Consider the following 13,699-nt stretch of genomic DNA (forward strand, 5'->3'; position numbering starts at 1 on the left):
CCCCCTGGGCGCTCGCGCTCCTATTGGTCGCTGAAGCAGTCCGTCAGCACGCCCCCTCCGCGTGCAGTTCCGATTGGACGTGCGAGCAGTCCGTCTGCTCTGGCGGCGGGCTCTTCCCGGGGCCGCGGCTAGGGCGGAGCTGGCGGAGGAAGTCCGCGGCCTGCTCCAGCTGGCGCTGCCCTGGGGACGCTGGGACTGGGAGGTCGGGCGGCCCGGGCCCTGCGGCGGCGGCGGCGGTGGCGGCGGTGGCGGCGGCGGCGGCGGCGGCGGTGGCGGCGGCGGTGGCGGCGGCGGCCGAGGGGCCGGGCGGGCCGAGCGACTCCGCCCAGAGGTGCTGCGGGCTCCGCGCGCGGGCTCTCCCGGCGCCGGCTCCTCCTCTGGCCCTGCCTCCTCCTCCTCCCCTCCTCCCCTCCCCTCCCCTCTCCTCCCGCACCGCGCCTCCCGCTCTTGCTCCTGCTGCCCTCCCCTTCCTGCTGAAAGCGTGGCAGAGCCAGCCGCCGGCCCTCGGATAGGAGACCGAGCCTGTGCACGTCTGTGGTCTCTACCCCACCCCGCCCGATGGCCGATCTGCCCGCGGAGCGAGCCTCCCCAGCCCCAGACCCGGAGAAACTTATCTTTTCAATCCCCCCGCCGACCCCCGGGATCGGTCCGCTCCCGCCCGCCTGTAGGCACCCCTGCTACTGTTAGTGTTTCTTTGCGGACTCCACTGGAGCCGGGACGGGCCAGGGCGGAGACGTGCTGATCGGAACTCACAGGGGGCCCGAGCATTTTAGGGACCTGGCCTACCTATTCACATCCTAAATTAGGTTGCTGTTAGCCCCGGAGGGGTTTGTCCCGGGAGAAGAAAAGAGGGAAGGGGTGGGGAGGACTCGACTGCGCGAGGCTGCAGTAACCAAATTCGATGATTTGATCCACGGCATTCTGACCTACAGGCGAAAAGTAGGGAGGATTTAACCTCCGTGGGGTGGTTAATTTATGTTCCGAATGGCGAGCAGATAATGAACTGCCTTGCCTGCAGTGGCCCGATAAACTAGAACGTAGACTTTGAAATCAACCTGCATAAGACTCCTGCTTGCATGTTGAAATTTCAAAAATGTATTATTACCATAATCCTTGACGTCTTTTGCTAGACGCCTCCTTTCTCAGAATTATCTTAGTAGTGCTGGGGAGCGGCAGTCTGGATGTGTTGTAATCCGTTTTCAGGCGAGGGAAGTGTTTAAAAGAACGGAACCTACCAAACCGAATAGTTGGCCACAGAGTGTGCCTTCAGAAATAAAACCAAAGGGAGGCTTTAATCTTGTTAACTCGTAGTTTGGGTTAACAGTTCGATTAGTGGGTTCCCCTCCAAACCAGAAGAGGCTTTGTTTTCAGTTTTCCATTTATCTATATTAAAAACTGCAGCGAGTAGACAACTTTCAAAATGCCATAAGCTTTTAAAAAATGTCACTTTCCCAAAAGGGTGTGACCATTTTTCTTCCATGGAGAAAAGCAGATGTTTGTCCGTCCTAAGTCTGAAAGTCTACACCCTTTGAGTACTAATGCAGATAAGAACCCACCATCTGTAGTGTGGCCATTGGAAATTCTTAATTTGAAGTAGTAAAAAGGATAAGCCACAAAGCAGTGTGGCTTTTTTTTTTTTCTTGAAAGGATAACTTATTGAACGTTTTTGATCTAGAAACATTTCATGACAATATTTACAGAATCTTTGAAAAGGAAAAGGAAAGTCTCACCCCTTCCCCCTTAACAACCATCATGCATCTTAACCACCGTATACATATTACTTTGTGTTCTTACTTTCCCCACCTATTTTGTCCCATGAATTATTCCAGCTTGCCACATAGTCTTCATACTTAAAATTTTTAGCGGCTGCGTAACTTATCCATGGTATTTTGGAGGCTCCAGATAGTTCTGGGAACAGAGGGGAAAAGTTGGATCTTGTTTTTAGTGAAAGTTTCATCTGTTAGCTCATTTTATCCTGCCATTTTATAGATCACATTTTTTCCCATTAAGGGAAAAAAAAAAGTCCTTCCAAGTTAAATTTGATCCTGTTTTCACCTGTAGGTCAGGTATGGGAAGGCACTTTGTGTAATGCTTTTAATTACCCATCATTAGTTGCCTTCTTATTTAGGCTTGATGCTTTTCCAGGGTTCGCTCAGGTTTTTCATTTTCATCTCACATGATAACTCCATGTGCTAGAAAATGGCTCATGGTTAATGATCTCACAGATGTTTCTGTCATGTTGCTGTGTGTACCTGAATCACTAAAGAAAGGCATCTTTGGTAGCATTTTCTTTTTCTGAGTCTCCTTAGCCACTCCCTCCTGCCTTCCCCCCCAAACCCCTCAGCATGTGGTAACTATTTGTTCTTTGGCTTTTAGGATCTAGGCATTTGGGAAGGCCTGAAATTTTAGAACATCTGGTGAATTTTTCTTAAAATTTAGTTGAGTCTTTCATTAGCTAATAGCTGGGAGCCAGAAAGGTCTGTTTTCTGTCACACAGATTACCAAAAAGTTCTTTCTTTGATTGTTAGCGGGCACGTGAGTTCCTACTCACAACCTCACTCTTCATTAAGAGCCTGGGCCCCCGTCAGCCAAGGGATGTTCCATTATAGGGTTTTATCGGTAGCTTATTTTTCTGCAGAACACTGTGTACTGGTATTTCCCAGTCGCTTTACAGTTGGAGGACCATTGATTATCTCTTCTCAAAATAACCGCTTATTTCTCAGGTGTTGGTTATATACAGCTCCACACTGTATATGAGAATTTTTGTTTCTACTATAAGATTCAGTTCTTTTGGTGGTGTAACAGGCAGAAGTTGTGCATTTGGTTGGGAGGTTTTTTCCTAATAGGCGTGGAACTATTCCCAGTATATCCACTTACAGGCTCTGACAGTAAATCTTGTGAAAAGTTACAGTGGCTCGCATTTTCCCCCCATGTATACTGTTGAGTACATGAATATAGTATTTCACCTGGGACTTAGTAGCTTCTTACTGCACATCCCCTAGGTATGGCTGTGTGCTCTTTTAAAATTAGTCATACCTGTTACTTGCAGTTGGCTGGCAGGGATGGAATGAGGTTTGATTGGGGGACTGCATAAAAAGCATATGGAATGCAAGCATTTTGTGCTACATCTGTTTCAAGCATTGCTTTGTAGACAAGTTTAATACACAGTGTCACGAGTGTTAACACTACTTTTATAAAATGGTATCTTTAGTGTACACAGCTAGGATGAAAATCCCCATTTAATATTTGACGTTTCTAATGTAATCATATAAGACTAATACATGGTTTTTAAAAAGTGGGGCTTGTTTTGCTTACTGGTTCTTAATAGTTTTGGCTGAGGTTCTGCTGTCTTGTATGTTTTGTTTTGCTATGAATCATAATTTCCTTTTATTCAGTGAAGAAAGTTGAGCCATGAGACTAGGGGATATAATACATATTCAGAATAGTTTGATGTTTGAAGCTACTTTCTTAAAATGATTTCTTTTTTGTTGAAGGAAATGCTTTTGAACATCAGACTAGTTGAACATCAGACTGAGTCACTTTTCTAGAAATAGCTGGAACACATGTATAAATAGTGGGCAGAAGTTGTTTTGTTTGTTTGTTTTGTTTTTTTATAAGTAGGAAGACATGTTTCAAAGAACTATCCCAAGTCTGTAATCTGAAAACACAGAGCACTTGAAAAAGTGAAATTTCCCCTTGAGTGTTGCTTTTTCACATCCTGTAGCTAGTTTTGTTCACTGGTATCTGCATGCCCGAGTCCACATGTGTCAGCAAAGGAAGCAGTTTGGCTTACAGATTTAGGAAGTAAAATTAATGCTTTTTAAATGATCTGTGTTCCAAACCTGTGTTGGTATTTTAACTAAGGCATCCCTTTTTCCTATGCCTGCCCCCTCCCCCACCCACTATTGTGATGGGCCTTATTTGGACAAAAGTGACTTAGAGGGGAGCCTTTCACTGTGGTTGGAAGCTAAGGAAGTACTTTTGGGTGAACTGGTAGCAACAGGGCCTGTGAGAGCAACCTGAGACAAGAAGGTGCACGGGAATCTCAAAATGCCATGAAGGGGGTGCACCAACTTCTATGATCAACTGTGTCTCCCTGGACCTTGCTTCCTTTTCAGCTGTCATTGGCCATTGCAAGCATGCAATGGTGGGCATTTTGAAATAAGGGGAGAGGAGCTGTTCACAAAATGAAAAGGCAACCTTCTGAATGGGGAGAAAATATTTGCAAATCATACATTGAGATAAGGCATTAATGTCCAACATCTATAAAGAACTCATCCAACTCAATAGCAAAAAAGCAATCATCTGAGTTAAAAATGGGCAGAGGAGGGGCACGTGGGTGGCTCAGTCAGTTAAGTGTCTGCCTTTGGCTTTAAGTCATCATCCCAGGGTCCCATAGTATCAGGCTTCCAGCTCGGTGGTGGCCTGCTTCTCCCTCTCCCTCTGCTGCTCCTCCTGCTTGTGCTCTCTTGTACTCTTCCTCTGTCAAATTAATAAATAAAATCCTTAAAAAATGGGCAGAGGATCTGAATTGATGTTTCTCCAAAGAAGACATCCAGGTGGCCAACAGGTACATGAAAAGATGCTCAATATCCTTCAGCATCAGGGAAACGCAAATCCAAACCACAGTGAGATATCACCTCCCATGTGTTAATGACTGTTATCAAAAAGACAAAAGATAACGAGTGTTGGCAGGGATGTGGAGAAAAGGGAACCTTGTGCGCTGTGGGTGGGAATGCAGACTGGTGCAGCCGCTCCGGAAAACAGTATGGAGGTTCTTCAAGAAATTAAAAATAGAAATACCCTATGATCTGCTTCTGGATATTTATCTGTAGACAATAAAAACAATGACTCAAAAGACACCTGCACTCCCAGTCCCCTAGGTTTATTGCAGCATTTTTTATATAGCTGAAGAAATGGAAGTAGCGTAAGTGTCCATCGATGGATGAAGGATAAAGAAATAGTGATACATATATTATTCAGGTATACAAAAGAAGGAAATCTTGCCATTTGCAAGACATGGATTATGTTCAGTGAAATAAGTCAGGCAGAGAAAGACAAATACCATGTGATCTCACTTATATGTGGAAGCCAAAACAAAACAAAACAGAAAAACAAAAACCAAGATCACAGTTGGGAGGTGGGCAAAATGGGTGAAGGTGTCAAAAGGTACGGACTTCGGACTTCTGGTTATAAAATAAATAAGTCACGGGGATGTAATATATGGCATGGTGATTATAGTTAATAATAACTGTATTGCACATTTGAAAGTTGCTTAGGGAGTAAATCTTGAAAGTTCTTACCATAAGAAAAAAGAAAATTTTGTAACTGTGTATGGTGATGGGTGTTAACCAGAATTATTGTGTTGATCATTTTGTAGTATATACAAATATGAAATCAACACGTTGTATACCTGAAACTAATATAAGGATATATCAGTTATACATAACATGTGAAGTAAATGCTTACAGACTTTTGTCCAACCTATGAATTAAATGTAGTTTACTGGAAAAAATTTCTCTTTTTAAAAAGATTTTATATATTTCTCAGAGAGAGTGTGCGAACACGAGTGGTGGGGGCAGAGGGAAAGGGTTGAACCGACTCCCCAGGGAGTGGGGGGCCACTCAGCTGGTCTCCCTTCTTCTGGTCTTGCTTCCCACCGATTTCTCCCCCTCCTGGCCGCTAAATTGGTCATTCTCAAAATAAAAGTAAAATAAAGTCATCCCCCTACTAAAATCCTTCAGTGGGTCCCCAGTACATTTCGGAGTAGAATCTGGACTTCTCCAAGGCCTTCATGATCTGGCTTAACTTCCTAGCTGTGCCTTCTCCTGGACCTCAGGCTCCAGCCACAGTGACAAAGTAGGCCGGCTGTCTTCTCCAGACTCACTCTGCCTCTTGTTGTTCCCTCTGCCTGGGATAAACTTGGCCCGACATTCTGTACGTTCTTGGTCTTCATTCTGTGTTCTCCAGAGTCACCCTGCCCCTCTGCCCCACATCTACTCCAGAGGGGGTAAGAGCTTCCACTGTGGTCCCCCAACACTGTGCAGACCTCCACTGTGGCAATCAGCATGTCATATGGTGATTCTCAGTGCTCACGCTGGCTTTGCTAATGTGAGCTCCTTAAGGCCCCGTATTTGAACTTCTCTCTCTTTGTGCCCCGAGCTCCGCAGGGAGTGCCTAGATTTTAGCAGGTACTCAAGAAATGGGAGAAAAAGACTTCAAGCAGCACGGAAATGGGACAGCTCCCCAGTCCCCACTCCGGTTTCTGCTACTCTTCCTTCAGCGAGTGATCACTATTAACGGTTTGATGTGTTTATTGTTGATTACAGCTAGTGGTTTCACTTAGGTTCGGGTTTATAATTTGGGAGAATTGTGTCTTTGACAAGACCGATGTATGTGCAGCCTCGTTTCTTTTGTTGATTGGAGTATAACTTATATCCTGAGATACATCAATCTTAACGACCTGATACAGTTTTAAACCTTTCTACGTTCATGTAACCACCGTCCCAGGCCCAGCTACAGAACGTTTCCATCACCCCCCGAAGAAGCTTCTTGCTGCTTCCTGCGATCCCTTCCTCCCCTGCAGGTAACCGGTGGTCTGACTTTTATCACCACTGGGGTGATAGGATCAAAATGGTGCTTCCAGAAGAGAAGTCTGACAGTGGATTGCTAGCACTGTCTAGGGCCCTGTGATCTAGGCCTGAAAGATCTGGCGGGGGGGAGGGGTGGCAGAAGGGGAAAAGTCATGGTCCTAGTCATCAAGAGTCATGAGGATGGTCCTTGGAACAAAGGTGACTGGAGAATGTGAATGAGGGATGGGATGGGTCAAGAACAGTGGACTCTTAGCCAACAGCTTGGAGGTGAGGGAGGCGGGTAGGCAAGCTATGGCGAGAATCAGTTTCTCCAGTCAGGATTGTAACGAGCTGTGACTGGATCACAAAAGGGCTCTGAATCCTCCAAGCTAGAGTGTGTACATTTTTCCTGGGATGAAGATACAGAAGACAGAGTTGAAGAGCAATGGCACCGGGTTTGTCTGTGTGCTTATTTGGTGATTATTCCCACTAGTGGAGGATGAGGTGGGCTGGGGGGAGGGATGAAGGAAAGGTGGGAGGGAACCCAGAAGCTGTGGGAGAAATTGCCTAGTTTTGCATTAGTGCTGACCACTTGAGAGCTCTCGGCCTTGAGGTTGGGATTGGGGTGGGAGGGATGGCAGAAGGGCAGGGCACACGGAAGGAAAGGGCAAATCCTGTCCTCCTCAGGTTGCTTGTGCTTCAGGAAGATAATTAGAACCACTTCTGGGACAGAGCTCTTAGTTTCCCAGAGTGCTCAGACATGGTTGCCTCCCAGAGAAGGGCAGGATTAAAGGACCTTCCATATGGGGGACCCTCTGTATGACCGGTACGAAGACGGGACCCTGCTGATTTAAGTCCTTCAGTGAAAACCTCTTTGTAAACATGGCCTCCAGTTCTCTTTTGCAGAGAGAATAAATGAGAGATCCAGGCAGTCCCTTTGTGTGTGTTCTGGAAGGTCAGAACACACTCTCTCCAGGATACAATGTTCTAAAGGGTGATTAGGTTCCCAGATCTTCCTTCTCAGGAAAGCCTTTTTAACCCTTAATGTCGCTTAACCAGAGAGCTATTGTGTTTGTTATTGTTTCTACGGGGAAATGGATTTGGGTTTCCAGGGCGGTTTGTTAAAAACACATCCTTCCCCTCTTCCTCACAACTCCTGGTGGCTAGTGGTCCAAGGGAGGGGTGGGGACACTCTCAGGGCTCCAGTAAGGAGGGTGAAGGACTGAGGTGGCAGTGAGGGTAGGCATAGCTTTTCAAATATACCATTAATGTTTTATTATTTTTAGTCTTTTTAATTCATTTATTATACACACATACACACACACACATTTTAGAGAGGGAGAGAGAGAGAGGGAGGGAGGGGAGAGACGGAGAGGGAGAGAGAGAAACTTGAGCAGTCTCCATGCCCAACCGGGGCTCGATCTCATGACCCTGAGATCCTGACTTGAGCTGAAATGAAGAGTAGGACGTTTAACCGACTGAGCCCTCCAGGCGCCCCACCATTAATGTTTTAGATCAGCCATATTTACACATTCAGTACAGTACCCTCTGGGCATGTGTGGCAGTCGAGCCCTTGAACGGTGGCTAGTCTGAATCAAGATGTGCTGTAAGTGTAAATTAAATACTTGGTTTTGAAGACTCAGTACAAAGATACATAAAATATCTCATTAACAGTTTTTGGGTCGATTATAAGTTTAAGCAATCATACTCTTCGTATATTGGGTTAAGTAAAATATACTATCACTTTCACCTATTTCTATTTTTTTTTAAATGTGGCTACTTAAAAATATAAAAGGACATATGTGGCTTGACTATATTTCTGTTAGCAGTGTTAGTGTATTTTCTTTCTTAAGATATTTATGACGTTCATGTCCTAGAAACTATTTGCTAAGGAGGCTCTTTTCTCTTGAAGTTCTGTTTAAAATTAACACCATAATGGACTCATTTGTGCATGAAAGGTTATCATACAGTTCAGAGTCGATGGGTTGATAACTCTTGGCCTTGGGGCAAAATATGAAAGCATCCCATTCTTGTTTGAATTGAAAGCCAGTTCGGTAACTTACACTTTTGGATACAGTTGGTGATCCAACTGGTTGGGTTAGAAGTGTTTTCCTGGGCTCAGTACAATAGAATATATGTGTGTGAACGCCTAATGTAAGCACAGGAATGCAGAATTCTGTTTGTGATACGTGCTTGCCAGTGGCCCTAAATGTTGCATGCTTTTAGTGTTATTAGAAATATGTGACATAGCCCTGATTCGATTTATAGAGCTTCTTGGCCCAAGAATCCTTAGGAACAGCTTTCATCAAGAAAAGTAGGATAAAGGATAAATTCTCCAGCTTGGCATAGTATAAAACCTAAGAAACAAAGGGGGGTTTGTATCCCTGCTCTTAATGAAGGCGTTCTCCATGTTTCCTAGCAGAGACCTCGTCTTATATCATGGGGTGTCATCAGAAGCATTAAAAGGTTGGGGGACGTCCAGGTCCACATGATAGGAGAACTCTCATGATTATTCCTCTCTCTAACCTCTGTCCTCTTGATGTGCCATTATTATTATTTTTTGCCACTGTAAAGACTCCCCTTTAAGGAGGAAATAGCAATGTTCAAATCTGAGTCCGGATGAAAGTGCTTTTTACAGATATGATTGGCCTTTATAACTACTTTCTTATAGTCGTGGACAGTAATACAGTTGCTTTCTAATAATGGTGGCTGACATTTCTTGAGTAATGCCTATGTACAGGGCAATGTGCCAATGACTGTAGAGCACATACTCCCATTTCTCTTCCCAACCAGCCTAACTCAAGAGAAACCCAGGGCCAGAGCTTGCTATAATGCAGCCGAATAGTAACCCGGGTCTGTCTGTATTCAAGTCTTCAGTAAATGAGCCACTTTGCTTTTCCTCCAGTCATGGGAGAGCTTTCCTTTTAATAACGTCCTGCTGGTATTTTCTCATTATGATGTATGTGCTGGAGCCATGTTTTTTAGACAGAATTATCATGCTCTTATTTATAGTTGAGCGAGCACTGAATGAAAATTATTACTGCCAGAGTTACTAGTTTTATTTATTTATTTTTTTCCCTAACTGTTTCTAGGTGAATATCGTGGTGCGCTCGTTTATGAAATGGTTTGGCTTTTGATGTTCCCTGGGTTCTGCCCTTACCTAGGACGGTGTGTGGAGCTGGTGGAGATCATGGAGATAGGGGCTCTTTGTTGCGGGTGGAGTTGAGGGCCTGTCCTCCGGGCTGAGTCCGCCCTATAGGAAGACCTGTAGGCCTGAAAAAGCAATGGGCTAGTCTTCGCCTAGCTATTGGCTTCCAGAATCGGATCTGCCACTTTCACTTTAGCAATATCCTGATACATGTTTTTCTTGTAAGGAAAAGAAATGTGTTCAAGATACACCACAGTAACCATTTCATTTCTTCAAATCCATAACTTGTGTGGAGGCAGAGTGGTTTTGTAGAAGTCTGGAAGGCTCCAGAACCACCTTTGCCCTGTTTTATTCATCAGCCTGGGCCTTACCGAATGGTACCTTTTTCATTCCCTTCCCATCTCCCAGCCTCCCCGACCCCCGACCCCTGCCATACCCAGGTCGCTTTTATTTCTTCTTGCTTAGTTAGGTTGGGAGAGGTGGATTTCAGAGAAGGAATGGAGATGCCCCCTACCCCCACCCCACTCAGTCACTGGGGTCTTAACCAGAGAAAAGGTGTATGAAGGTTTTCGTGCTGATGTGTCCAACATTGGGAGGAAAAATGGAGTGCCATTTCTTAAACAGTGTTTGCCTGAAAATACCCGTCATTAATGGCATTTGTTCTCTCATTATCTATGTCCTGCCCTGTAGGTTGAATAGTTCAGTAAACTTAGTACCAAGAGCCAAGCTCTGGACTTAAATGCTAATGAATAAAAGACTGAAACCATTTATGTTGGTACAAGTGAGGAACAGTACTAGCGAGGAAAGTAAATATGATTTTTCAAGGTCTTAGGATTCACTATATAGCTACTTGGGCCAATTTACTCGTGTTTATTCTCTTTGCCCTTGACTACGTTTGGAACTGTTAATACTCCTTCCTTCCAGAAGCTGTCTCTTCTGTATTCTTTCCTTGTCTTCCAAATCTGCTCCCTTGGTCAATGCATCTGACCTCCTTCATGGCTTCCAATATTCTTCCCACACGGATGCCTCTCCATCTTCAGCTTCTTACCCAGGCACCTGTAGCTGACTACAGGACATCTCCACTTGGCTGTCTGTCCTGCCATCAGCTCCTAGTAAGCACGTCAGGAAGACCCTGTAGCCCCAAATCTATCCCCTCTTCCATATTTCCCAGCTTTCGGTCACCCAGGGTTGAAAGCCAGGCACTATTATTCAGCTTTGAGCTTATCCTTCCATTTTTTCTAAGACCTGTCCATCCCTTTGAAATGTCTGTTACATATGTTCCTTCAACTCAATTTCCGCTGCCATCACTCGAGGCCGGGTCCTGCCTGACCTTTTGAGCTTTGACCACTGTGGTCTCCCCAGTGCCTCCCAAATTCCGGCTCTTCCCCCACTGACCGCTGACTTTCTCAAAACAGCTCGTCGCATCATATCGACCCCTTTCCCCACCCAAGCTTCCAAAGACTCCCCAGGTCTATGGATGCCATTCTGGGCCCACTGGGATCTGCTTCATGCCGTGAGTATAAAACTTATTCCACATCATTTCCCCACAGGAGCCCTGCGCTTCAGCCAGACCTGTCTCTTCTACCCCCTGAGTTGGGTCTCCCCATTCCTGACGCCAGCCCTTAGAGCATCAATTAACCAAAGGCAGGGGAGACACAGAGCCCAGATAGCTGGAGGTTGGGGACGTCATGGTGGGGGGAGAGAAAGTGAACTGGCAGCGTTCCAATAAGAGTGTGACATGAGGGGGTGGATGTGACAGAAGGTGCTTTATTATAAAGATGACAATTTGCAAAAGGAAGAGGGAGGAGGGTAGAGTATGACCTTTGGAGGTTGATGAGCCCGACTAGACCAAGATGTGATTTAAATCGGCCTGCAGTTGCCTGGAGGCGTGGCTGTGTCCTCAGGAGCCCCGTCTCTCTTGGCGTTTGTCTGTGTCCCAGGGAGCCTGCAGAACTAGACAGTAGACAGCAGGATTGTGGGGGAGAATATCTAGGCTTTCAAACAGCCGTGGCATTGGAAAATGAGGGTCTGTCCTGGTTTATTTCTTGCAGGTGAAAGCTGAGAATGGGCGGGGCAAAGGTCTCTATTTTTCTTAAAAGCTCACCCATCTGTGTTGACGTTGGGATCTCCACCTCATAGTGATGATTCTGAGCTGTGTGTTAGAAGTCTGGTTTAGTCTAGGTCCTTTTTACAAAAATCAGTTTCTAAAAAGTGGTCATGGTACATCCTGTCTGGCGGGTCACCCCCCACCCCACGGTCAAGTACCTGTGGCTAGGGATGTCAGTTTAGGACGTAGCCACAGTCTGCCACTGATTAGATAGATTCGTGACCCTGGGCAAGTCACTTCCCTTTTGTAGAGTCAATTTTCTTATCTGTAAAATAAAGGGATTAGACTAGATTGTTTCCACTGTTCTTTCCGGAAAAAGTACAGGTCAGACTGTATAACAGAAAGGCATGCAGGGGAATAATTGAGGCATGGAATTCAGGGTGATTTCAAAATTGCTTTAAATTTTAAGAAAAATGTTTCCTGTCCATGCCTAATGTGCTTTCTTACACACTGACTCCTTACGTCAGGGAATGTCACTCCATTTTAGTGGTAAATGTCACTCCATCTTGTTGGTGTCATTTCTGTTTGCTGCTAACAGATCAGTGATTCTCAGCAATGGTTAAGTCTGAAGACTATGGAACTAACCTTGTGTTTCTTTTTTTCTTTTTTTAGATTTTTATTTATTTATTTGAGAGATATAGAGAATACGGGCGCACGCACACATGGCGTGAGCCAGGGTGGCAGGGGGGACGGCAGAGGGAGAGGGAGAAGCAGGCTTCCCGCTGAGCAGAGAGCCTGATACGGGGCTCCATCCCAGGACCCTGGAATCATGACCTGAGCTGAAGGCAAACACTTAACTGACTGAGCCATGAAGGCTCCCCCTGACCATGTATTTCTGTTGGGATTTTTAACAATGAATATAGGTTACTCGTATAGTGTAAAAATAAAACGAAACACAACAAAAACTACTCATAAAATTTTTTGACAAGGTAATTTTTTTAAAAAGTCTAGGGGTGCCTTGGTGACTCTTGGTTTTGGCTCAGGTCATGATCTCAGTATGGGGGCTCTGTGCTCAGTAGGCTCTGTCTCCCTCTGCTCCCCCCCAACCCTGCCCCCACTTGTGTGCTGTCTCTCCCTCTCTCTCAAATAAATAAATACTCTTTAAAAAAATTAGTCTGGAGGAGAGAGATGCTATGTGATCTTTTTAAGTCATGAGTGGCCATTCTACGGTCTCCTCTGTTCAATTCATTCTGTAGTGTGTGGGTGGCTTAGGCTCACTCTGTCCTTGTGTTTTTCCAAGGCCACCTTTGTTAATCTGTATTTTGTGTATGTGTTCATAAACGTGTCTTCTATCGGAACCCAAAATCTAAACATTTGAACACGTGATCTGCACAGTGGACTTTTTTTTCTGATAATAGGTCAATAGCTACAGTTGAAATGGTCTGTAAGTGAGAGAGGTAGCATTTAACACTATATCTGACCGAGTTTGGCAAATTCTTTGCTACTCCAAGTATTTTTTTTTCCTTTCGTAACAGGGCAGTTAACTCTCAGAGAAAAGTTTCTAAAGTTTGGTTTTTATGTGTTCGCATCCTCTGGCAAAGATCAAATTTCTTTTGATCTTATGCTTTCAGGAGAGAGGTGTGCTACTTCATAATTTCATCCTGATTCTCTGGGGTAAGAATTGAAAACTCATAAATGCATTTTGCAGATATTTTAGACTAGTCTTTAGGATAACAATCCTATCCACTAAAAAATCCTACTAAAATCCTACCCACTAAAAACAAACAAACCAACCTCATACTTCTAAAGAGATAGGTGACACAAAATCATGAATTTTCTGTCAGTAGACTCAAACTGTGAATTGTTTCTTTGCCCAGTTTACTTAAAAATAGGTGTTCATGGTGGCACCTGGGTGGCTCAATGGGTTAAATG

The 13,699-nt window shown here is 44.8% G+C and overlaps 1 protein-coding gene across 9 annotated transcripts in view; it reads left to right on the forward strand.

Moving 5' to 3' along the window:
• INTS6L (integrator complex subunit 6 like) overlaps positions 1 to 13,699 on the forward strand; it is a 53,422-nt gene that overhangs the window by 1,428 nt on the left and 38,295 nt on the right. The gene's annotated exons all lie outside the window — the stretch shown is intronic.

This window comes from Lontra canadensis, unplaced genomic scaffold (genome assembly GCF_010015895.1).
Source record: "Lontra canadensis isolate GAN:19392208 unplaced genomic scaffold, GSC_riverotter_1.0 scaffold223, whole genome shotgun sequence".
Classification (NCBI taxonomy): domain Eukaryota; kingdom Metazoa; phylum Chordata; class Mammalia; order Carnivora; family Mustelidae; genus Lontra; species Lontra canadensis.